A 25,686-nucleotide genomic window follows, 5' to 3' on the forward strand; every position below is an offset into this window, starting at 1 on the left:
GGGATCCTGATCGCTGCTGTGTGTCAAACACAATGATATCGCTAGCCAGGACACTGCAACGTCACGGATCGCTATCGTTATCGTTGGAAAGTTGCTTAGTGTGAAGGTACCTTAACAGACACAATTACCCATCTATATATCTATGGGATACATAATGACTCGTTTTGCAATTACACGAGTGTTCCCTAATGGGTTCAATTATGGCACCTTCAAGGGTTAATGATGGTGGGATATTATCTCAGGAACGCTGCAATGCATGGGACCAGATATACATAAAAAAGCCCATATGCTTGGGTGGATCTCACCGCATGTTCAACTCAGTCATTCCCAGCTGTTCCTCTTATCTCCGTCCACCTCATGTCCGACCCTGGTGTTAAAGTATGGTGCTACAAGAAGCGTCTCTTGTTTGTTATTTTTGATTTAAGTATATGGGCCATTTATTGGTTTTTTAAAAATACCTAATAAAGGTTAATTTTTATCCAGTCGCTAAATACAGTATTAAATTTATTGGATAAGTACACCATGCTTATTATATATACAGCCGGGACCAGCTGCTTGAAAAGCATCACCAAACCAGGGATTCAAGCTTGAGGAGGATAATTTGCATATTCCAGGTGCCTTCTGGGAAAAGCAAAGAGTCTCCCTCAGCAAGAAAATCGTTGGGTACAGCCGGGACCAGCTGCTTGGAAAGCATCACCAAACCAGGGATTCAAGCTTCAGGAGGATAATTTTTGCCTGTAGGACATTATTGCAAGAAAGCTTGGCTGAGTAGATTACACAAGAAGGAAAACACACAGCAAGTCAGCAGGATCTAGGAGCAACATGGCAGATGTGACAACCTACATGGTGAGCTGCAGCATGTGCTACATGTTCACAGATCGACCAGAAGAAGAATCCAATTTCACCTGTCAGAAGTGTAGACTAGTGGCCCTTTTAGAAGAAAAGGTGCGGGGTCTGGAAGAAAGAATAGCAACTTTGAAACTCAAAGAGAATGAAGACTTCCTAGACAGAACAGAAGCATCTCTACTGGTCACAGAAGGTGAAAAAAGTGTCAGAGAAACTCCAAAAGCAGATGAGTGGAAGCATGTGACCAAAAGCAGCAAGAAGACCATGGAGAAATCACCAACCACACAACTGAAGAACCGATATCAAATCTTTGTAGAGGATGAAGATGGCACACCTAAGGATGAAGCACTACCAGCAAGCAAAAAAGAAAAGGGTACACAGCAACAAGTGACAGCAAAAAGTACAGCCAAGAAGCAACGAAGAGTGGTGGTGGTGGGAGACTCACTACTGAGAGGCACAGAAGCAGCCATCTGCAGACCGGACATAACCGCAAGAGAAGTATGCTGCCTTCCAGGTGCGATGATCAAGGATGTGACCGATAGGATACCAAAGCTCTTCAGCTCCAAGGACGTCCACCCATTTCTTCTGATACATGTTGGCACCAATGACACGGCAAGGAAGGACCTACCGACAATCTGCAAGGACTTTGAAGAGTTTGTGAAGAAAGTAAAGGAACTGGATGCACAGGTAGTTTTTTCTTCTATCCTTCCAGTAGACGGGCATGGCACCAGGAGATGGAACAGGATCCTTGATGCGAACAACTGGCTAAGACGATGGTGCAGACAACAAGGATTCGGATTCCTGGACCACGGTGTGAATTACTTGTACGATGGACTCCTCGCCAGAGATGGACTACACCTCAACAAACCTGGGAAACACACATTCGCCAGAAGACTCGCTACACTCATCAGGAGGGTGTTAAACTAGAAGAAGAGGGGACGGGAAGAAAAACATTAGACTCGAACAAAGAAGACCCAGGTAAACATACTCAGAAGGGAGGTAAGAACATTTCTAAAACAATCCACAGCGAGGAGATTGGAACAAAACAAAATCCTCTAAACTGCATGCTCGCAAATGCCAGAAGCCTGACAAACAAGATGGAAGAACTAGAAGCAGAAATATCTACAGGTAACTTTGACATAGCGTGAATAACCGAGACATGGTTAGATGAAAGCTATGACTGGGCAGTTAACTTACAGGGTTACAGTCTGTTTAGAAAGGATTGTAAAAATCGGAGAGGAGGAGGGGTTTGTCTCTATGTAAAGTCTTGTCTAAAGTCCACTTTAAGGGAGGATATTAGCGAAGGGAATGAGGATGTCGAGTCCATATGGGTCGAAATTCATGGAGGGAAAAATGGTAACAAAATTTTCATTGGGGTCTGTTACAAACCCCCAAATATAACAGAAATCATGGAAAGTCTACTTCTAAAGCAGATAGATGAAGCTGCAACCCATAATGAGGTCCTGGTTATGGGGGACTTTAACTACCCGGATATTAACTGGGAAACAGAAACCTGTGAAACCCATAAAGGCAACAGGTTTCTGCTAATAACCAAGAAAAATTATCTTTCACAATTGGTGCAGAATCCAACCAGAGGAGCAGCACTTTTAGACCTAATACTATCTAATAGACCTGACAGAATAACGAATCTGCAGGTGGTCGGGCATCTAGGAAATAGCGACCACAATATTGTACAGTTTCACCTGTCTTTCACTAGGGGGACTTGTCAGGGAGTCACAAAAACACTGAACTTTAGGAAGGCAAAGTTTGACCATCTTAGAGATGCCCTTAATCTGGTAGACTGGGACAATATCCTCAGAAATAAGAATACAGATAATAAATGGAAAATGTTTAAGAACATCCTAAATAGGCACTGTAAGCGGTTTATACCTTGTGGGAATAAAAGGACTAGAAATAGGAAAAACCCAATGTGGCTAAACAAAGAAGTAAGACAGGCAATTAACAGTAAAAAGGAAGCATTTGCACTACTAAAGCAGGATGGCACCATTGAAGCTCTAAAAAACTATAGGGAGAAAAATACTTTATCTAAAAAACTAATTAAAGCTGCCAAAAAGGAAACAGAGAAGCACATTGCTAAGGAGAGTAAAACTAATCCCAAACTGTTCTTCAACTATATCAACAGTAAAAGAATAAAAACTGAAAATGTAGGCCCCTTAAAAAATAGTGAGGAAAGAATGGTTGTAGATGACGAGGAAAAGGCTAACATATTAAACACCTTCTTCTCCACGGTATTCACGGTGGAAAATGAAATGCTAGGTGAAATCCCAAGAAACAATGAAAACCCTACATTAAGGGTCACCAATCTAACCCAAGAAGAGGTGCGAAACCGGCTAAAAAAGATTAAAATAGATAAATCTCCGGGTCCGGATGGCGTACACCCACGAGTACTAAGAGAACTAAGTAATGTAATAGATAAACCATTATTTCTTATTTTTAGGGACTCTATAGCGACGGGGTCTGTTCCGCAGGACTGGCGCATAGCAAATGTGGTGCCAATATTCAAAAAGGGCTCTAAAAGTGAACCTGGAAATGATCGGCCAGTAAGTCTAACCTCTACTGTTGGTAAAATATGTGAAGGGTTTCTGAAGGATGTTATTCTGGATTATCTCAATGAGAATAACTGTTTAACTCCATATCAGCATGGGTTTATGAGAAATCGCTCATGTCAAACCAATCTAATCAGTTTTTATGAAGAGGTAAGCTATAGGTTGGACCACGGTGAGTCATTGGACGTGGTATATCTCGATTTTTCCAAAGCGTTTGATACCGTGCCGCACAAGAGGTTGGTACACAAAATGAGAATGCTGGGTCTGGGGGAAAATGTGAGTAAATGGGTTAGTAACTGGCTTAGTGATAGAAAGCAGAGGGTGGTTATAAATGGTATAGTCTCTAACTGGGTCGCTGTGACCAGTGGGGTACTGCAGGGGTCGGTATTGGGACCTGTTCTCTTCAACATATTCATTAATGATCTGGTAGAAGGTTTACACAGTAAAATATTGATATTTGCAGATGATACAAAACTATGTAAAGCAGTTAATACAAGAGAAGATAGTATTCTGCTACAGATGGATCTGGATAAGTTGGAAACTTGGGCTGAAAGGTGGCAGATGAGGTTTAACAATGATAAATGTAAGGTTATACACATGGGAAGAAGGAATCAATATCACCATTACACACTGAACTGGAAACCACTGGGTAAATCTGACAGGGAGAAGGACTTGGGGATCCTAGTTAATGATAAACTTACCTGGAGCAGCCAGTGCCAGGCAGCAGCTGCCAAGGCAAACAGGATCATGGGGTGCATTAAAAGAGGTCTGGATACACATGATGAGAGCATCATACTGCCTCTGTACAAATCCCTAGTTAGACCGCACATGGAGTACTGTGTCCAGTTTTGGGCACCGGTGCTCAGGAAGGATATAATGGAACTAGAGAGAGTACAAAGGAGGGCAACAAAATTAATAAAGGGGATGGGAGAACTACAGTACCCAGATAGATTAGCGAAATTAGGATTATTTAGTCTAGAAAAAAGACGACTGAGGGGTGATCTAATAACCATGTACTGTATAAGTATATAAGGGGACAATACAAATATCTCGCTGAGGATCTGTTTATACCAAGGAAGGTGACGGGCACAAGGGGGCATTCTTTGCGTCTGGAGGAGAGAAGGTTTTTCCACCAACATAGAAGAGTATTCTTTACTGTTAGGGCAGTGAGAATCTGGAATTGCTTGCCTGAGGAGGTGGTGATGGCGAGCTCAGTCGAGGGGTTCAAGAGAGGCCTGGATGTCTTCCTGGAGCAGAACAATATTGTATCATACAATTATTAGGTTCTGTAGAAGGACGTAGATCTGGGGATTTATTATGATGGAATATAGGCTGAACTGGATGGACAAATGTCTTTTTTCGGCCTTACTAACTATGTTACTATGTTACCATACACTCGCTCGATTACTCTGTAAGGGTACTGTCACACAGAGCAATTTTGATCGCTACGACGGCACGATCCGTGACGTCGCAGCGATCGTATGATTATCGCTCCAGCGTCGTAGACTGCGGTCACACGTTGCAATCACGGCGCTGGAGCGATGCCGAAGTCCCCGGGTAACCAGGGTAAACATCGGGTTACTAAGCGCAGGGCCGCGCTTAGTAACCCGATGTTTACCCTGGTTACCAGCGTAAACGTAAAAAAAACAAACAGTACATACTCACATTCCGGTGTCTGTCCCCCGGCGTCTCAGCTTCTCTGCACTGTGTAAGCACAGCGGCCGGAAAGCAGAGCGGTGACGTCAGACGTCACCGCTGTGCTCGCTTTCTCTGCTGGCCGGCGCTCACAGTGCAGAGAAGCTGAGACGCCGGAGGACAGACACCGGAATGTAAGTATGTACTGTTTGGTTTTTTTACGTTTACGCTGGTAACCACGGTAAACATCGGGTTACTAAGCACGGCCCTGCGCTTAGTTACCCGATGTTTACCCTGGTTACAAGCGAACACATCGCTGGATCGCTGTCACACACAACGATCCAGCGATGTCAGCGGGTGATCAAGCGACGAAAGAAAGTTCCAAACGATCTGCTACGACGTACGATTCTCAGCAGGATCCCTGATCGCTGCTGCGTGTCAGACACTGCGATATCGTAACGATATCGCTAGAACGTCACGAATCGTACCGTCGTAGCGATCAAAATTGCACTGTGTGACAGTACCCTAAGGCTGTACTTCCCATCTCTCACTTAGTTTTCCCTTGGGGCATTTCTCTCTGACTATTACTCAATCTCCGGGTTGGAGTGGTATATCTTGACTTGGCTTACGGCCCGTATGTTCTTTTTCCTGCAGCTGCTGACCCACCAACCGCTGTATCGTTTGTAATCGTGTTCTTTCACCCATGAACTGACAGTTCGCTCCATCAGCTCCTCTGGCTCTTCCAAATTCAGCTCAATGATCTCTCGTCCAGCTCTACCATACAGCAGTAGATAGCGGGTATAACCGGTGTTGGAGTGGACCCGATTGTTGTAGGTCCAGACCAACTCTGGCAGGTAGTCTGGCCAACATGCCTTCTTATCCTCCTCCAACGTCCTCAGCATTTGAAGTAGGGTTCAGTTGAAGCGTTCACATGCTCCGTTGCCTTGGGGATGGTAAGGGGTGGTCCGGGACCGCTCAGTGCCATACATACGATACAGTTCTTCCATCACCTTGCTTTGGAAACATGCGCCTTGGTTGGAGTGGATGCACTTTGGGCACCCATAAACCCGGATGAAGTCTTGACAGATGGCTCGCACCGCAGACTCCGCAGTCTGATCTCTAGTCGGGGTGACTACTTCGAACTTGGATAAATGATCGGTCATCACCAAACAGTACTGTAGCCCCCGGGCCGAGTGTCCCACCAGGAGATAGTCGTTCATCAAGATTTCTAGCGGTTCCTTAGTTTGTATGGTCTGGATGGGTGCCCTCTGTTCGGTACTCTTAATGAGGTCGCATACTCGACGTTGCCGGCAAACCTCTTCCACCACAGACTCCAACCAGGGGCAATACTTGTACCGCTGTAACCATTGGTAGGTCTTTGTGGGTCCGAAGTGAGCTCCAAATTTGTGGGCTTCTTTAGCTACTGCTTGAGCCATTCCTCCTGGGATGACCACCTGCCACCTTACTTTCATATCTTTTGGCTGTTGTCTCATATGATATAACACTGATTCTCGCACTTCTAGTCTATTCCACTGGTGTAAGACACTCTTCATTTCAGCGCCCAGATCATCTCTCTCTTGTTTGCCAGGCTTCCGCTTCTGAGTTATCCACCATTTCATCTGTCTCAGCCCTTTGTCTTCATCCTGAACATGTCCCCATTCCTCAATGGTTCTCCCCAGGGACCGGCATAGTGCACAGGCCTCCCTTCTTGACTCGGCCGCAATCACTGGGGGCTTAAACTTATGAAAGTCTGGGGTTTTATCCTCTTCGAGTTGTTCTTTGAGATCTCCCACTGGAGTCTCCACAGTCACTCTTGACAGCCCGTCAGCATTTGCGTTTTCGGTAGCAGATCGATAACGGATGGTAAAGTCAAACTTGGCTAGGCGAGCCACCCACCGTTGTTCTAAGGCCCCCAATTTATCATTCTCAAGGTGGGCCAGGGGATTATTGTGTGTTCGAACTTGAATCTTGGTCCCTGTCAGGAAGCCCGCAAACTTCTCTGTCGTGGCCCACACCAGGGCCAGGCACTCTAACCAGAAGGAGCTGTAATTGTGGGGGTTTCTTTCGCTGTCTCGCAGGTACCTGCTGGCATACCCGATGACTCTCAAGTCCATCCTGTATCTGAGAAAGTACTGCACCGAGTCCATGAAGGCTACCGTCTGTGTACAACAGGAACGATTGATCGAAATCTGCGAAGGCCAAATTCGGGCTGAAGTAAGGGCATTCTTTATGGCCTGGAAGGCCTCGTCTTGTCTCTGGGCCCAAGGGATGTACTGGGTCTTCGGCACTCTGGCGGTCCCCCTCAGCAGCTCATTCAGAGGACCCGCCACCTTCGCAAAGTCTTTGACAAACCGGCGGTAGCACCCGGCGAGCCCCAGAAAGGCCTAGAGTTCTCTCATTGTTCGAGGGACTGGCCACTTCTGGATAGCAGCAACTTTTTCTGGTGAGGGTAGAACTAAATCTTATGACACTATGTGACCAGATACTCAATCTCTCTCTTAAAGAGGTGGCACTTCTTTGGCTTCACCTTCAGGTTATGAGCACGCAGTCTTCCGAGTACCTGTCCAAGCCAGGCAAGGTGTCTTCCAGATAGATCAGGGTAGCCTTAAAATGTAAGTCTCCCAAACACTTTTCTATCAGCCATTGAAACGTGCCCGGAGCATGGGAGAGCCCGAAGGGCATCCGGTTAAACTCAAACAGTCCCATAGGGAGGATGAAGGCAGTTTTTTTCTTTGTCTTTCTCTGCCACGGCTACTTGCCAGTAACCGCTTGCTAGGTCGAAGGTGGAGAGGTACTTGGCTTTCCCCAACGCTGTCAAGGATTCTTCGATGAAGAGTAACGAATATGAGTCTCGGAACAGTGCAGGCACTGAGTTTCCTGTAATCTACACAGAACCAGATGGGCCCATCCTTTTTCTTGACGAGCACCACCAGGGCTGCCTAAGGGCTCTTACTACTCTGCACTACTCCTGAATCCAGCATCTGCCTCAGTAATGTCTTCACCTCTTGGTACATCTTGGGCGGGATCTGCCGGTATCGTTCTCGAATTGGACAAGCTTCCCCAGTCGGTATCTCATGCGTGATGTCTTCAGTACAGCCAAAATCCTTGGCGTGATGGGCGAATGTGGCCTGATTTTCCCACCGCCTACCTTCTATCACTTGCACACGTTCAGGGCCCAGAGCCTTCACATCCACTTCCATTTGATCAAGGATGACCCGTCCACTCCACTCTGGGGATGGCGTCTCTTCGGCCCCCACAGCAACTGCTAGGGTCCACCCCACACCTTCTATTGGCGATAAAAACATCTCCTTCTGACTCACCACTTCACCCTTATGTAGGTACAGCAGGGCCAGATCTGTCCCTCGTGGCAAGGTGACCTCCCCGGGGCCCACATTCAAAGCTCTTATGAGGACATGTCCTCACTGGACCACAGCTATCGTACAAGCTATCATGACTTCTTGGTCCACTCCTCTGCCTACGCCAGGCTGAAAAATCACTTCCAACCTGTTGAGGTTGCGATGAGTCCCCACTGGAAGGTATAATATAGTTTCTCGCTCAGGAGGCAGGATTACAGGCTCTTTACCAGGGGCCTTGATGACCCCTACCGTCTGATAAGATGGCACACTCTTCTGCATCCCACAGACACGGATCAGTTGTTGAAGGGCTTCTTAAAAAAGGCTTATGTGTAGTAGCCTTCTTCCAATATCCGGGTCCCCGTTTGGTAAACAATCTGATCGAGTTCACGTAGGATATTCATTCTCAGTACTGCAGGCACATCTTCTTTGATAGGCTCAGGGACTAGCAGGATCCCTTTTCTCCCCACTTCTTGCCCACAGATTAGAATATTCATCCACATGACCCCTGTGACCAGGATCGGTTGTTGGTTGGCAGAAAACAACCAGATCGATGTCTCTTTTTCTGGCTTGGCCAGGGCCTGGAAATGCTGCTTGAAATACGTTTCTTGCATCGTCGTCACTTGTGACCCGGTATCTATCAAATCAAGTGTTCGATATGATATGGAGCCTCCCCCGCAGAGTGCCGCACTCCTGCGGGGGTTTGGTAGTTTAACGGCTGCTTCCGCTGGCCTTGAGTGTAATTATTATTATTTATTTATAAAGCACCATTGATTCCATGGTGCTGTACATGAGAAGGGGTTACATACAAGTTACAGATATCACTTACAGTAAACAAACTTACAATGACAGACTGGTACAAAGGGGTGAGGACCCTGCCCTTGCGGGCTTACATTCTGCAGGATTATGGGGAAGGAGACAATAGGTTGGGGGTTGCAGGAGCTCCGGTGTTGGTGAGGCGGTAGCTTCGGTGGTGATGAGGAGGCAGCGGGGTCAGTGCAGGCTGTAGGCTTTCCTGAAGAGATGAGTTTTCAGGTTCCGTCTGAAGGATCCGAATGTGGTGGATAACCGGACGTGTTGGGGCAGAGAATTCCAGAGGATGGGGGATATTCGGGAGAAGTCTTGGAGGCGATTGGATGAGGAGCGAATAAGTGTGGAGGAGAGAAGGAGGTCTTGGGAGGACCGGAGATTACGTGAGGGAGGATATATGGAGATTAGTTCAGAGATATATGGAGGAGACAGGTTATGGATGACTTTGTAGGTCAGTATTAGTAATTTGAACTGGATACGCTGAGGGAATGGGAGCCAGTGAAGAGATTTGCAGAGGGGAAGCGGAGGAGTAGCGAGGAGAGAGATGGATTAGTCGGGCAGCAGAGTTAAGGATGGACTGGAGAGGTGCAAGGGTGTTAGCAGGGAGGCCGCAGAAAAGGATGTTGCAGTAGTCAAGGCGGGAGATGATGAGGGCATGCACAAGCATTTTAGTAGATTGAAGGTTGAGGAAAGGACAGATTCTGGAGATATTTTTGAGCTGGAGGCGACAGGAGGTGGAAAGAGCTTGGATGTGCGGTTTGAAGGATAGGGCAGAGTCGAAGGTTACTCCGAGGCAGCGGACTTCCGGTACGGGGGAAAGCATGATGTCATTGGTTGCGATAGATAGGTCAGGTAAGGAAGATCTGTGGGATGGAGGAAAGATGATGAGTTCAGATTTGTCCACATTGAGTTTGAGGAAGTGAGAGGAGAAGAAGGAGGATATGGCTGATAGGCACTCTGGGATTCTGGACAGCAGAGCGGTGATGTCTGGGCCGGAGAGGTAGATCTGAGTGTCATCAGCATAGAGGTGGTACTGGAATCCATGGGACTTTGAGTTGTCCCAAGCCAAGTGTATAGATTGAGAAGAGTAGGGGTCCTAGAACAGAGCCTTTGGGGACTCCAACAGAGAGAGGATGGGATGAGGAGGTAGTGTGGGAGTGGGAGACACTGAATGTGCGGTTGGAAAGGTACGAGGCGATCCAGGATAGGGCGAGGTCTTTGATGCCAAAGGAGGAGAGGATCTGTAGTAGGAGGCAGTTGTCTACTGTGTCAAAAGCAGAGGACAGGTCTAGAAGGAGGAGTACAGAGTATTGTCCAGTAGCTTTGGCGTTAAGTAGGTCGTTAGTGATTTTGGTCAGGGCAGTCTCAGTTGAGTGATGGGGGCGGAAACCAGATTGTAGATTGTCGAACAACAAGTTAGATGAGAGGTGGGAGGAAAGTTCAGCGTGAATAATAATAGAGGGTGCACTCAAGCTGGATATAGTTCTAAAATAAGAACAAAGGGTGCCAAGTCCAATAATATAAGTCATTAAAAGCGAAGAGAACAGATTGGACTATAAATAGGCCTGCACAACCACATAATGTAGAAAATAAGCAAAAAACATTTTATTAGACACCACAAAAAACACATAAAAACAATTAAAATACAACCAGTGTAACCATAACGCCCCTTATCCAATACATAAATAGGTAGAAAAATGTAATATGACCCACCAAGCTAGCATGAACAACCCTATAAATGTAGAGGGTGTGCATGTATATAGCACATAATGAAGAGTATAGATCTCACCATCAGACTCGCATATAGGACTTGAGTAGCATGCCAAGAGAAAGTGTAAATCTGTGCAAGGCAATTCCGTGCCGTAAATGTGCAGCTAGCTGGGGGAAGCAGGGAAAGCAGCAGCTCAAACCCAAAGATGCTCCGGCCTGAAAGTGGCCATAAAGCTGTCCGTGCCCTGAATAGCCGGCAATAGGACAGTAAGGGGTGTATGAAAGCAACCCACGCGTATCGCCGCCGCAGCGGCTTCGTCAGGGAAAGTGGGTAGATGGTGTCAAACTCACGTTTAAGTAGACAAACTAATCCTCCATAGTGGAAGCAGCTGCGCGGCTGAAGTGGACCGGAAGACGCACATGGCTGAGTGGGGAGGGAACAAGACGAAAGCGCTGGGCTTCTCCATGGAGACGGGTGGCGCATGCGCAGATGCGCCTCAAGAATGAGCCGCACTGCGCAAGCGTCCAGGAGGGTCAGAGCAGGGAGCGCATAGCGGTGCTCGGAAAAAAGGCACATAACAGTAAAAGCTGATAACATGTGTGAGTATGAGTGACAGGACAGTGTATCCTTGGAGGAGTTACCTAGAAAAAAAGCAATGTTATTAGTTCATGTTAATTACGCAGTACAACAACATAAATGCAAATGACTACCAAATTAGATAATTTATGACTTATATATTATATACACATCTACAGAAAGAGGCCAATAAATGGACAAATAAATGTTCATAGTCCACCTCCTGAGATCAATTTAACCAATGGAGTCTGTAGGATATGGCAATCGTGGAACCGAAGAAAAGATGACAGAATGTCACATACGTGTGGTATTTCCCAGAGAATTACTTTAATTGTCTTTCTTCAAGCTTCCAAATAACCAACAAAAATTGGTGTGGAGAAAGACACGAAACATGTCCAGGACATATTCCAGAAACCAAATATTGAGGCCAATAGTTCATTGACATATAGTCCAGACATGGGTCAACTACAGGACCTAAATAGAAAGGTAGAGCATCTTCCTCCGCCCAATTCCCGTATAGTGTCCATGAACATTCATACGGTTCCAGTTCCAAGGTCAACGAAGTCGAAAGTTCATTGACATATAGTCCAAGCATAGGCCAGCTAAAGGACCTATATAGAAAGCTAGAGCATCTTCCTCCGCCCGATTCCCGTGTAGTGTCCATGAACGCTCCTACGGGTCCAGTTCCAAAATCGACACAATCCAAACCGATCCAGAAGGGAGTCCGGCAATTTGCTAAATATCCTAAACAAAAGGTCTTCAACAGATCATGTACAGAGGAGCAGGACAGCCGACATCCGATGCCCAATGTAGCCAAAGGGTGCTGAAGCATGTCCAATGGGTAAACTAAAAGAAGGACGACAATGATAAAGATATTAAATATGAAACCACATCCATAAAATAGATCAACTGCCCAAAAAACCAGTGAAAAGAAGTTCTTCATTTAAACCAGAGGGGACAACTGATTTGAGCTGAAAAATCCATCTGGATTCAATTTGGAGAAGTAGTTTGCGTCTATCCCCCCCTCTCTCATTGGGGGTGTTTTTGCAAGCCCACCACCCTGAAGTTGGTTGAAGAACCACCATGTTTACTGAAAAAGTGTTCAGCCACTGGAGTAAGGACCTTTCCTTTTCTCAAATCTGAGGCAGCCAGATGTATCGTGGAAATGTGCTTCTGGATTCGTCTCCTCAACTCCTGCGAAGTCTGCCCAACGTATATTAATTTACACGGGCAGATAAGGGTGTAAATTACATCTCTAGATTTGCAATTGATGTATCCCCTAAGGGGATGTCGACTAAGGAGTGTGGGGTGAATGAACGAATCAGGGGTCGAGATCATGTGGGGACAGATGTTACAGTCCCCACATGGGAACGAACCTCTCAAAATGATCCCTCTATTCAACCTAACCGTGGGTCTTCGGAAGTGACTCCGGGTGAGTAAGTCCCTCAGATTTGGTGCCCGTCTGGCTGTCATGAGGGGCCTATCACTCGTGACATCCATAGTTTGTAGGTCAGCTCGAAGAATTGGCCAGTGTCTAGTTAGGATGTCACTGACCTGTTTCCAACTATTATTGTAGTCAGTGATAAACCTAATAGGTGACTCCTGACACGGTCTCGTAGAGGAAAGAAGTGACCTCTGATTTTGGCCTTTAGCTCTTTGATAGGCTGTAGAGACGACACGTTTCGGGTAACCCCTTTGATGGAAACGGTCCGAGAGGTCCCGAGCCTGAGTTAAAAAGTCACAATCCCGGGTGCAATTACGTCTTATACGTAAAAATTGTCCCGTGGGCACACCCATCTTCGTATGCCAGGGATGGAAACTTGAGAATTCCAGAAGCGCGTTTGTTGCCGTAGGTTTGCGAAATAGGTTTGTCGCCAGATGGTTCTCATATGGGAAGATCCTCAGGTCCAGGAAGGTAACCTCACTAACGGAAAAGGAATAGGTAAGGTAGATATTGAGAGTGTTAGAATTCAGGTTGTTGAAGAAGTCAATGCATTCTACCTCTGTACCTTTCCACAGTATGAATACGTCATCGATAAAGCGAAACCAGGCGTGTACGTGGGCAGCAAATGATGGTAAAGGATAAACAAATTTTTCTTCCCACCAGCCCAAAAAGATGTTAGCGTAGGCTGGTGCACATTTTGCGCCCATCGCCACGCCTGATCGCTGAAGGTAGTAAACCCTATCGAAAAGAAAAAAATTATGATGGAGGACAAAAGATAGTAAATCAACCAAAAAGGAATCATGTCCTCTGTCGATAGAAGTATTCTTGTCCAAGAAATAGGTTACCGCCCCAATTCCTTCCTTGTGACCGATATTTGAATAAAGCGACTCGACATCACACGTAACAAGAAGATAGTCGCCAGAGAGTTCAATCTGACCACATATGTCAATGAAGTGTGAGGAGTCACGAACATACGAAGGAAGAGATGAGGCGATTTAGAACTATATCCAGCTTGAGTGCACCCTCTATTATTATTCATGTTGCTTGTCTAGCCCTGTGTCCCAGGGCATTTTTCTTAGGGTTGCACACACTTATTTGAGTGGTGCTGGTATCATTGGTTATTAATATATCTATATATAATAATAATTTTTTCTTCATTGTGTTTGCATACTGCGTGTGTTGATATGGATTGGGAGGCTAGGGAGGCGGCGTGGCTGGCCAAATCCTCTAGTATATTTGAGACAACCGCTGTCTCCTTGCCCAGTGTGGATAATGGTTTTTCTGCATTATGCTCAGATCTAACCAAGGCTCACAAAACATGTGTGAGACTGTGGTGGAATATGAGAAGCCTAGATGAATATATTAAATCTGGTTATGTCCCTAGGGGGCTTCGTGTGTCTTTATTCCCAGCCTGGGAACCCTCTGTGGATTTTAAACAAACTTGGGAACAGGGTTTAACACGCTGTTCAACCATATTGATGAACTTGTTACTTGAACATGACAGGACTTTATTCACTTCTACCAAAGTCCTGGTGAAGGAGCTTGAAACTAAATTGGCTACCTTTGATACAAATCAGGTTGCGGTGTTCAAGGGCAAGCTTAAAGACACATTGGACAAGTACGAATTGGAGGTGACACAACGTAAATGTAAAAAGTTCCAAAGGGATAAGGCAGATTTTGAACAACATTTGGCATATAAATGGAGGCACACAGGCAATACTCGCCACCTAAGATCAATTAGGAGCAATTCATCAGTATTGGCCAATATCCCCTCACGTAGAGAGGAAAGCTCTAGCGATTTTTTGTCTTCCACTGGGAGCGAAATAGATCACGGGCCAGACGGGGGGGAAAACGCAAGAAGCGTACAGAAAAGATTGACACGATACAAGGGCCAAGTGTCTCCCTATCGACACAAATATCCGACCAGACGGAAGTAACCGTTTCAGGGTCTTCTGGTCAAAACATCTCTGAATGCGAGCCCGGATCTGGCACATTACAGGTAATAAATCTTTCTGAGCACCATCTCACACCTTTTGAGTTATCCGTTCTCCGGAGGGGTCTATCTTTTGTTCCCACACATTCAGTGGATAAATTTACCCTCATAAAAGATTTATATCTGTTTTGCAGAAGACTCACTTTTCAGATCATGTACAGGAGACCGGACATTCTGCAAACTATGCCTAGTGATGAACGTGGCACCTTTCTAGATCTACTGGAATTATTGGAAGAGAATGAGTCGGGTTCAAACAGGAAGAGGTTTCCACACAGGAAGAAGTCCCTCAAAGCACCATCTTTCTCCCTGATACCGGCAATTAAAATATTTGTTGAAGTTGTCAAGCGAGACATACAGACCATGCCCATTCGGGTAAGTGGCCCTACGAATTTGAACAAGGAGGAGAGACGAGCTCTCTCTGCCTTAAAAAATAAAAAAGTTTTTTTGGGCAGTTGATCTATTTTATGGATGTGGTTTCATATTTAATATCTTTATCATTGTCGTCCTTCTTTTAGTTTACCCATTGGACATGCTTCAGCACCCTTTGGCTACATTGGGCATCGGATGTCGGCTGTCCTGCTCCTCTGTACATGATCTGTTGAAGACCTTTTGTTTAGGATATTTAGCAAATTGCCGGACTCCCTTCTGGATCGGTTTGGATTGTGTCGATTTTGGAACTGGACCCGTAGGAGCGTTCATGGACACTACACGGGAATCGGGCGGAGGAAGATGCTCTAGCTTTCTATATAGGTCCTTTAGCTGGCCTATGCTTGGACTATATGTCAATGAACTTTCGACTTCGTTGACCTTGGAACTGGAACCGTATGAATGTTCATGGACACTATACGGGAATTGGGCGGAGGAAGATGCTCTACCTTTCTATTTAGGTCCTGTAGTTGACCCATGTCTGGACTATATGTCAATGAACTATTGGCCTCAATATTTGGTTTCTGGAATATGTCCTGGACATGTTTCGTGTCTTTCTCCACACCAATTTTTGTTGGTTATTTGGAAGCTTGAAGAAAGACAATTAAAGTAATTCTCTGGGAAATACCACACGTATGTGACATTCTGTCATCTTTTCTTCGGTTCCACGATTGCCATATCCTACAGACTCCATTGGTTAAATTGATCTCAGGAGGTGGACTATGAACATTTATTTGTCCATTTATTGGCCTCTTTCTGTAGATGTGTATATAATATATAAGTCATAAATTATCTAATTTGGTAGTCATTTGCATTTATGTTGTTGTACTGCGTAATTAACATGAACTAATAACATTGCTTTTTTTCTAGGTAACTCCTCCAAGGATACACTGTCCTGTCACTCATACTCACACATGTTATCAGCTTTTACTGTTATGTGCCTTTTTTCCGAGCACCGCTATGCGCTCCCTGCTCTGACCCTCCTGGACGCTTGCGCAGTGCGGCTCATTCTTGAGGCGCATCTGCGCATGCGCCACCCGTCTCCATGGAGAAGCCCAGCGCTTTCGTCTTGTTCCCTCCCCACTCAGCCATGTGCGTCTTCCGGTCCACTTCAGCCGCTTCCACTATGGAGGATTAGTTTGTCTACTTAAACGTGAGTTTGACACCATCTACCCACTTTCCCTGACGAAGCCGCTGCGGCGGCGATACGCGTGGGTTGCTTTCATACACCCCTTACTGTCCTATTGCCGGCTATTCAGGGCACGGACAGCTTTATGGCCACTTTCAGGCCGGAGCATCTTTGGGTTTGAGCTGCTGCTTTCCCTGCTTCCCCCAGCTAGCTGCACATTTACGGCACGGAATTGCCTTGCACAGATTTACACTTTCTCTTGGCATGCTACTCAAGTCCTATATGCGAGTCTGATGGTGAGATCTATACTCTTCATTATGTGCTATATACATGCACACCCTCTACATTTATAGGGTTGTTCATGCTAGCTTGGTGGGTCATATTACATTTTTCTACCTATTTATGTATTGGATAAGGGGCGTTATGGTTACACTGGTTGTATTTTAATTGTTTTTATGTGTTTTTTGTGGTGTCTAATAAAATGTTTTTTGCTTATTTTCTACATTATGTGGTTGTGCAGGCCTATTTATAGTCCAATCTGTTCTCTTCGCTCTTAGAAAGTTCAGCGTGGACATGCTGCTCCAGGAGTTTGGAAGCGAATGGGAGCAGCGATATTGGGCGATAGCTGGACATAGCAGTTGGATCGAGGGTTGGCTTTTTAAGGATATGCGTGATTGTGGCATGTTTGAACGCAGAAGGGAAGGTGTCATGTCCCACGACTTGAGAAATCATTTAATGTTTGCATTGTTTGTGTTCCATCCTTTCTTTCTAGGCAGAAGTTTGCCTTTCCCTTTATTTTGTCCCAACTCTCTCACTGTAGTCCTGTGATGTATGTTTGTTCACGCCCTTATTCTCCATTTTGTCATCATCCCCATATCTGTATGCATCCTATTACATGTCCTCTGTTGAATATTCCTTTTTACCTGCTGCTTTCATCATAATACAAGAATTTCAGTTAAAGCAATCCTCTTTTCCTGGAGTCTTCTTACATGAGAACGTGGCTGAGTTAAGCTATCTGATAAATCGGTATGAACGTGAGTACAGGTCAATACGGAAGCGCCCAAAAGAATTGGCCTATCCAGGCACCACTGCGTTCTACATACCCATGAGTCAGAATAGTAAAAAGGAATAGCCTGCCTTCAGAGACAGTAACTCAAGGTCTGTGCTGAACCTCAGTGGAAAAGGACATTTCCCAGATACACAGTAACCCAGTTCCCAGCCAGACCCCAGTGTGCATAGAAGCACACACTGCAGATAAACAGTGAGAAGTATAACCCTCATCATCCACTCTTCCTGCCTGCAAGCAAATCATGTCTGAAGCAAGGAATACAATGTCCCTACCAGACTTACAAACACAGGACAGAGACCCAGATCCCCATCCACCAGCTAGTGAAAGAGGAAAACGTACAGTTAAACCTACATGGAAAGTCATGGAGAATTTAGAGACTGAAAAATGTGTTGTATATAGTGATGTGTCTTCACTGTGGGAGAAAGTGCTGAGTCACATAGACACTGTATCAAGGCCTGCTTCTCATGAGTTACCACTTGAGGGAGCCCTAGAACAATTATGCACAGCATACCAAAGGTATATGGAGAAGACTGACCAATACATTATTCTCCTGAAGAAACTGAATTTGCCAGAGACTTTAAAAGAATTGCAAAGTTTCCAGCAGCTTAATTCTGAAAGGGACTGCACCGTACGCGACATTAAGACAAAGATAGAGGCTAAAATTGCACGGACACCAGATGCATCATCTCGCTCATCCAAATCGTCTAAGCACTCAAAACGCTCATCTAGGTCAAGTTCATCAAAATATTCCACTCTCAGCCAGCAGCTTATAAGGGCACGTGCTAAGGCAGAAACGTCTAAGATACAAGCAGCCTTTGCGCAAAGGAGAGCAGATATGGACGCAGCCACAGCACAAAAGAGAGCAGAAATGGATGCAGCCACAGCACAAAAGAGAGCAGAAATAGAAGCAGCCAGAGCAGAAATGGATGCAGCCACAGCACAAAAGAGAGCAGAAATGGATGCGGATGCAGCACGCAAGGAAGCTCTGGAGAAGGAATGTGAGCACGCAACAGCCATGGCGGAGTTAAGGATCCTGGAGCGAGCTATCAGTGGGAGTCAAAGAGACAGCATCAGTTTGTGTGAAGTGGAGGCGGAGGACCCTATTGAACGCACAAGAGACTACGTGCTAAGCCAAAATGGCGAACCGCAGATCATCACTAACACTTCTGATGGCGTTCATGCTTCTCCAGGACACCAGGATGCCGATCAACTTACAGAACCCTACACTCAAGGTCAGTACAATGCTCCCAAACTTGAACTTCCTTCGTATTCCAGTATGCGCCAAGACCCTGCATCTCATCAAACTCCACAGGCTATTATCTACACGCAACCCAATATACCGGCAGGTCATTATACTCTCGACAACCGCACAGTGCCAGCTCCGCATGTAGCAGAGACTATACCCACCAAACCGGTTGCTGGACTAAATGCATATGCCACTCCATACTTACCCACGTTTCAAGTCCAAGACGTCTCCACTCCTATGTACAACACCGCTCAGCCCACATTCGTGCATCCTAAGTCAGAAAGAACAGACATGTCCGACTTCGCAAGGTACATGATTCGCCGCGAACTTACTAAAACCGGTCTCACAAGGTTTGACGACCAACCTGAAAATTACAGAGGTTGGAAAAATGCCTTTAGAACCGTAACTAGTGACCTCGGCATCACTGCTGCCGAAGAGCTGGACCTGCTAATCAGATGGCTAGGACCACAATCCACCGAGCGTGTCAAGAGACTCAGGTCTGTACATATCAGTAATCCAACGGCTGGTCTCATGGCTGCATGGGAAAGACTAGAGAAAAACTTTGGCAGTCCAGAAGCCATAGAGGACGCACTGTTCAAGCGATTACAGAGTTTTCCAAAGATATCAAGCAAGGACAGTTCAAAGTTCCTAGAGCTCAGTGACTTGCTGTTAGAGCTCCAGCTGGCCAAGGCAGACACCCACCTACCTGGCCTCAGCTACCTGGACACTGCTCGTGGAGTAAATCCCATTATCTCCAAGCTACCGTACAACGTGCAAGAAAGGTGGACTACACTAGGGTCAAAATACAAGAAAGACCATCAAGTGTCATTTCCTCCATTCTCCTACTTCTGTGAGTTTATAAAAGACGTGGCAGAGCGCAAGAACGACCCAAGCTTTTCTTACCAAGAATCCAGTGGCCCAGCTTCACCTCCTTCTAAATACGTCAGCGCACGCTCGAACGACAGAAACCGCAGAGGTCCAGTGTCAGTGAAGAAGACGGATATTCTTCCCTTACCAACACCAGCCCCAGACAAGAGTAACAAAGGTGAAAAGATAGAGAACCCAAATCGTGAATGTCCCATCCACAAGAAGCCACATCCCTTAAAAAAGTGCATCGGCTTCAGGAAGAAACCGCTCCAGGAACGCAAGGAGCTTCTAAAGAGGTTCGGGGTATGCTACAGATGTTGTGCTTCTACTGAACACCTTGCTAAAGACTGTAAAACTACAATTAAGTGCATGGAGTGTGACAGTGAGGACCACGTACAAGCACTCCACCCATTCCGTCCTGACTCTACACTTACTCCTTCCCCCACCAAGAGCCATGGCGGGGAGGACGCAGCTCAAACTGCAAGCCATACCACAATATCTTCTTCATGCACAGAAGTCTGCGGAGAAGACCTCTGGGACAAGTCCTGTGCGAAGATTTGCCTGGTGAACGTATATCCCAACGGTCACCCAGAGAAAGCCGTGAAGGTGTACGTCCTTCTGGATGATCAGAGCAACCGATCACTTGCAAGGTCAGAACTCTTTGACATGTTTAACTTAAAGGGAAATGCCTACCCTTACACCTTAGGTACCTGCAGTGGTGTTACAGAGGTTTATGGGAGAAGGGCCAGTGGTCTTACAGCGACATCTCTCGAGAACACCGTCGAGATACCGTTACCTACACTGGTCGAGTGCAACCAGATTCCATCCAATCGAGAAGAGATCCCAACGCCAGAGGCTGCTCTTCATCACCAACATCTCAAGGGGATAGCAAACAAGATACCAGCCCTCAACAACAGTGCAGATATCCTGATTCTGCTAGGCAGAGACATCCTCCGGCTGCACAAGGTGCGTCAGCAAATTAATGGACCACACGATGCACCATTTGCCCAACGCTTAGATCTAGGCTGGGTAATCATAGGCAATGTTTGCATACACAAGATGAAGAGACCTAACAACATCTCCTCTTACAAGACACACATTTTGTCAAATGGTCGCAGCACCCATTTCCAACCATGCCCACATCACTACTGGGTGAAAGAGAAAGTGAGCAACACCAAGTGGCAACAGGAATCCTTCAACAACATGAACACACTCCAGTCCTGGGAAGAAAACCTCGGGTCATCAGTGTTCGATTCCACAAGTAATGACAACAAGTTGGCACCCACAAGGGAAGATAAAGAATTTATAAAGGTTATGGATAAAGAATTTGTTCAAGACGACTCCAACAGTTGGGTAGCTCCTTTACCCTTTCGTTTCCCAAGAGTGAGGTTGCCGAACAACCTGCAGCAAGCAACTGCAAGGTTCTCATCCTTAAAGCGTACCCTAAAGAGGAAACCAGAGATGGAGAAGCATTTCATTGACTTTATGCAGAACATCTTTGACAGAAATCATGCTGAACCTGCGCCACCACTGAGGGAGGGAGAAGAATGTTGGTATCTTCCATCCTTTGGTGTCTATCACCCTCGCAAGCCTAATCAGATCAGAGTGGTGTTTGACTCCAGTGCTCAGTTTGAAGGCCTCTCTCTCAATAACCTGCTCCTAACTGGGCCCAACCTGAACAACAGCCTCCTTGGAGTATTGATCCGCTTCAGACAAGAACCTGTTGCCATAATGGCCGACATTCAGCAGATGTTTCATTGCTTCATTGTGAAAGAAGACAACAGAAACTATCTTAGGTTCCTATGGCACAAGGACAACAACGTCAACAATCAGGTCATAGACTACCGGATGAAGGTCCATGTCTTCGGCAACAGTCCCTCACCTGCTGTGGCGATCTATGGACTGAGACGGACAGCCCAGGAAGGTGAGAGAGAGTACGGTTCCGATGCTCGGCAATTTGTAGAGAAGAACTTCTACGTGGACGATGGGCTCAAGTCCTTGCCCACAAGCGAAGATGCAATTGACCTACTCTCCAGAACACAGGAAATGCTATCCACATCAAACCTCAGACTCCACAAGATTATCTCTAACAGTCAAGAGGTAATGAACGCGTTTCCATCTGAGGACCATGCCACAAACCTAAAGGACCTCAACTTGGGTTCCGATGTTCCTCCAACACAGCGCAGCCTTGGTCTACTGTGGGATATCAAACGGGACACCTTCACTTTCCAAGTGTCACCCTATGACAAACCCTTTACCAAACGAGGAGTCCTATCTGTCATAAATAGCATCTATGATCCTCTCGGGTTTGTAGCACCCATCACTATTCAAGGCAAGATACTGTTAAGACAGCTTACGGCCGAGAACACGGATTGGGACACCCCGCTCCCAACTCAGAAACAGCAAAGGTGGGAGGCGTGGAAGAAGTCTCTGAAGTTCTTAGAGCAACTCCAAGTCCCACGTTGTTATTCTCCAAGATCACCTTTGACTGTAATCAGAAGAGAAGTTCATATTTTCTCTGACGCATCTACAGAAGCCATAGCCGCAGTAGCTTATCTGATGACCTTAGGAGCTAACAAGGTACACTGTGGTTTCATCCTGGGTAAAGCCAAGTTAACTCCAAAGCCTGCACACTCTGTACCCAGACTCGAGCTTTGCGCTGCGGTATTGGCAGTAGAAATTGCTGAAGTTGTACAAGACGTAATGAACGCGTTTCCATCTGAGGACCACGCCACAATCCTAAAGGACCTCAACTTGGGTTCTGATGTTTCTCCAGCCACACTTCTCACACAGAAGATTGGAGCTGCTACAGTTCCGCCTGGGAACTTCGATAATAAGGACATTTACAGACGTCAGTGGAGGCAAGTACAACACCTGGCTAACGTGTTTTGGCACCGATGGAAGACCAAATATTTACACTTGCTTCAAAACCATCACAAATGGCAGACGCCCAGTCCCAATCTCCAAGAAGGAGACCTTGTTCTCTTAAAGAATACAGAGGCTCATCGTAATGACTGGCCAATGGGACTTATCACCAAGGTCCTACCCAGTGAGGACGGAAAGACTCGTAAGGTAGAAGTTAAGGTGACAAAAGGGGGCTCTACCCGAACCTTCTTCCGCCCGGTCACTGAACTCGTGTTGCTTCTACGAAAGGAGAACATCACATGAACTGAACATGCTCCTGGACGTTGTTCACGGCGGGGAGCATTCCTCCTCATCCCCCAGTTTATTGAATGTTGACATTTTCCATTGGATTGAACCCTTAACATTCCCATTGGATTCTGGGTTGGTGGAAGAGTTTGCATGTTTGCGGCTTCCCCAATCTGAAGATGGGTTTTATATACTTGAACTTATCTTTCGGTGTGATCTACGGGTCAACAACAACGAGTTGGACTTAAAAATCTTTTATGTTTATTATTGCATGCATGTTTTCTTCCTCTTGTTTTTTCAGGTTCGAACGACTTCGAAAAATTACGGACATCGTGAAATCCAAGGATTTCAGACGGGGAGTGTCATGTCCCACGACTTGAGAAATCATTTAATGTTTGCATTGTTTGTGTTCCATCCTTTCTTTCTAGGCAGAAGTTTGCCTTTCCCTTTATTTTGTCCCAACTCTCTCACTGTAGTCCTGTGATGTATGTTTGTTCACGCCCTTATTCTCCATTTTGTCATCATCCCCATATCTGTATGCATCCTATTACATGTCCTCTGTTGAATATTCCTTTTTACCTGCTGCTTTCATCATAATACAAGAATTTCAGTTAAAGCAATCCTCTTTTCCTGGAGTCTTCTTACATGAGAACGTGGCTGAGTTAAGCTATCTGATAAATCGGTATGAACGTGAGTACAGGTCAATACGGAAGCGCCCAAAAGAATTGGCCTATCCAGGCACCACTGCGTTCTACATACCCATGAGTCAGAATAGAAGGTGCCAGAAGATAGTGATAGGTTGAACAGGTGGGTTAGGGATGGGATAAGTGTGGTGGTGAGGTTGGGGAGGAGGTGGGATGGGATGGGGTTGAGCGCTCAGGTGGTGAGGTGGAGACAATTAAGCCCCCCTTCAGTGATGTTGGATAGGGATGTTATGGGGTTTGGGCATTGGTCTGGTATACAAAGGGGTTGTGGTGGTTGAACAATGATGACTTGCCTTGTCTGGTCGATCTTATTTTTAAAGTGTGTGGCAAAGTCCTCGGCAGAGATGAGGGAGGTTGGAGGGGGCAGTGGGGGGCGGAGGAGGGAGTTAAAGGTTTTGAATAACGGGTTGTAGGATAGGGAAGATACGAGGGTTGTGAAGTAGGCCTGTTTAGCAGAGGTGAGAGCAGATTTAAAGGTGAGTGTTGCCTGTTTGAATGCAGTGAATTCGTCTTGCGAGTGTGTTTTCTTCCAACGCCGCTCCGCAACCCTGGACACTTGCCGGAGCTTTTTAGTGGTGTTATTGTGCCAAGGTTGTCTATTGATATGTCGCACTCTGCCATGGACAAGAGGGGCAACCGTGTCAATAGCTGATGCGAGAGTGGCATTGTAGAAAGCAGTGGCAGTGTCTGTCGTGGAGTGAGGATATGGATAATTCAGACAGTCTCTGGCAAGGTGTCCCCATCCTCCACATTCCCAGCATTGGATACCCCCTCCTCGCTGGGGGGCACCTCGAGCCTGTCCATGTGCCTCCGATGCCTGTTGGGAGGGGGCTTGCCCCCTACTGATCCCTTATTGGTCGGGCCAAAGAATAGTTGCATGAGTACGATGGGACAGACTACTGTAGTTCTCCCACTTTTCGCTCCATCTGGGTCAGTTTCTCTTTGCACGTTGACAAGGGACTGCTGCAAGTCTTGTACCACCTGGACCATCTCCTCCTGATGGTTTGGGTCCCCTCTGGTATTGGCGCCCTGGACACGCATCACCCCGGATGCGTAGCTTTCTTGTTTACTTCGGGCCACTGTTTCCGCCAGAATTTGACAAAACGTAAGAGCCGGATCTGCCCAGACCCGTTCTGACAGTGCTCGCCTCAAGGATGTGCTGTGCAGTCCCAGAATAAATTGCTCCTGGACTATCAGGTCTTTGGATCACATGCCGCCAAGTCCATCCGACTCTGCACCTCCGCTAACACTTCTTGCAGTGCTGTTGCATACTGAGAAATTCCTTCTTCCTGCTGCAGCCTAGAGAAAAATTTGGGGCGAAGGTGTCCTGCAGTAGCGGTCTCACCGTAGATCTCTTCCAGGAACTTCACTAGCTCCTTCTGGGTACTACGAATGAGTTCTGATTGTAGGCAGATGATTCTATGGGCTTCTCCCTCTAGGGCAGTTAAAGCGATATCCACTTCAAGGTCTGGGCTGATGTTATAAATCTTCAGGGTGCTTTGCAGCCGGGACACCGGCATATTATGGTCGTCAAACTTTGGTAGCACACTACATATGGTGCCCATAGGGAGTGTCCTTGCAGGGGTTCCACCAATGCCCACAGCATCCACATTAACATTAGCATTCCCGCCATTGCTGTCTGCTGCCTCCACCTTGGTGATAGTACCCTGCTTGCAGCACCACTTGAAGCGATGGCCAGGGGACCACCACGGTGCAGGGAGACTACTGTACACCAAGATGGGGTGCAAACAACAAAGGGTAGATTTATTGGAAGGCAAGGAATGAAGTGGATGAGGAAGGTGCAAACGGGTATGCAATGGCAAAAGATAATTTACAAGAGTTGTATTCTTTAGCTGGGCCGTCAAATAGCACGGTGCTGCAACTATTACAGAATCAACATTTGTCACACAAGCAAATGCAAACAATAAACAAAGAAAGATGCTACTCTATGTATAGCCTCCCTGGCCTCTACTAAGCAGGCCACACGGCTGCCGTGTTCTATCTATTGAAGCATAGAAATTCCAATAGGCAACATTGGTGGTGCATATAGATCACACGGATATTAGTATTATAACACCAGATAAATGCACCACCCGTGTATGGACAATACGGATAACTGCCAACACATAGTAAACTAGGAGCAAAAAGAATGCAGTCATA

The sequence above is a fragment of the Ranitomeya variabilis genome, chromosome 7 (genome assembly GCF_051348905.1).
Source record: "Ranitomeya variabilis isolate aRanVar5 chromosome 7, aRanVar5.hap1, whole genome shotgun sequence".
Classification (NCBI taxonomy): Eukaryota; Metazoa; Chordata; class Amphibia; order Anura; family Dendrobatidae; genus Ranitomeya; species Ranitomeya variabilis.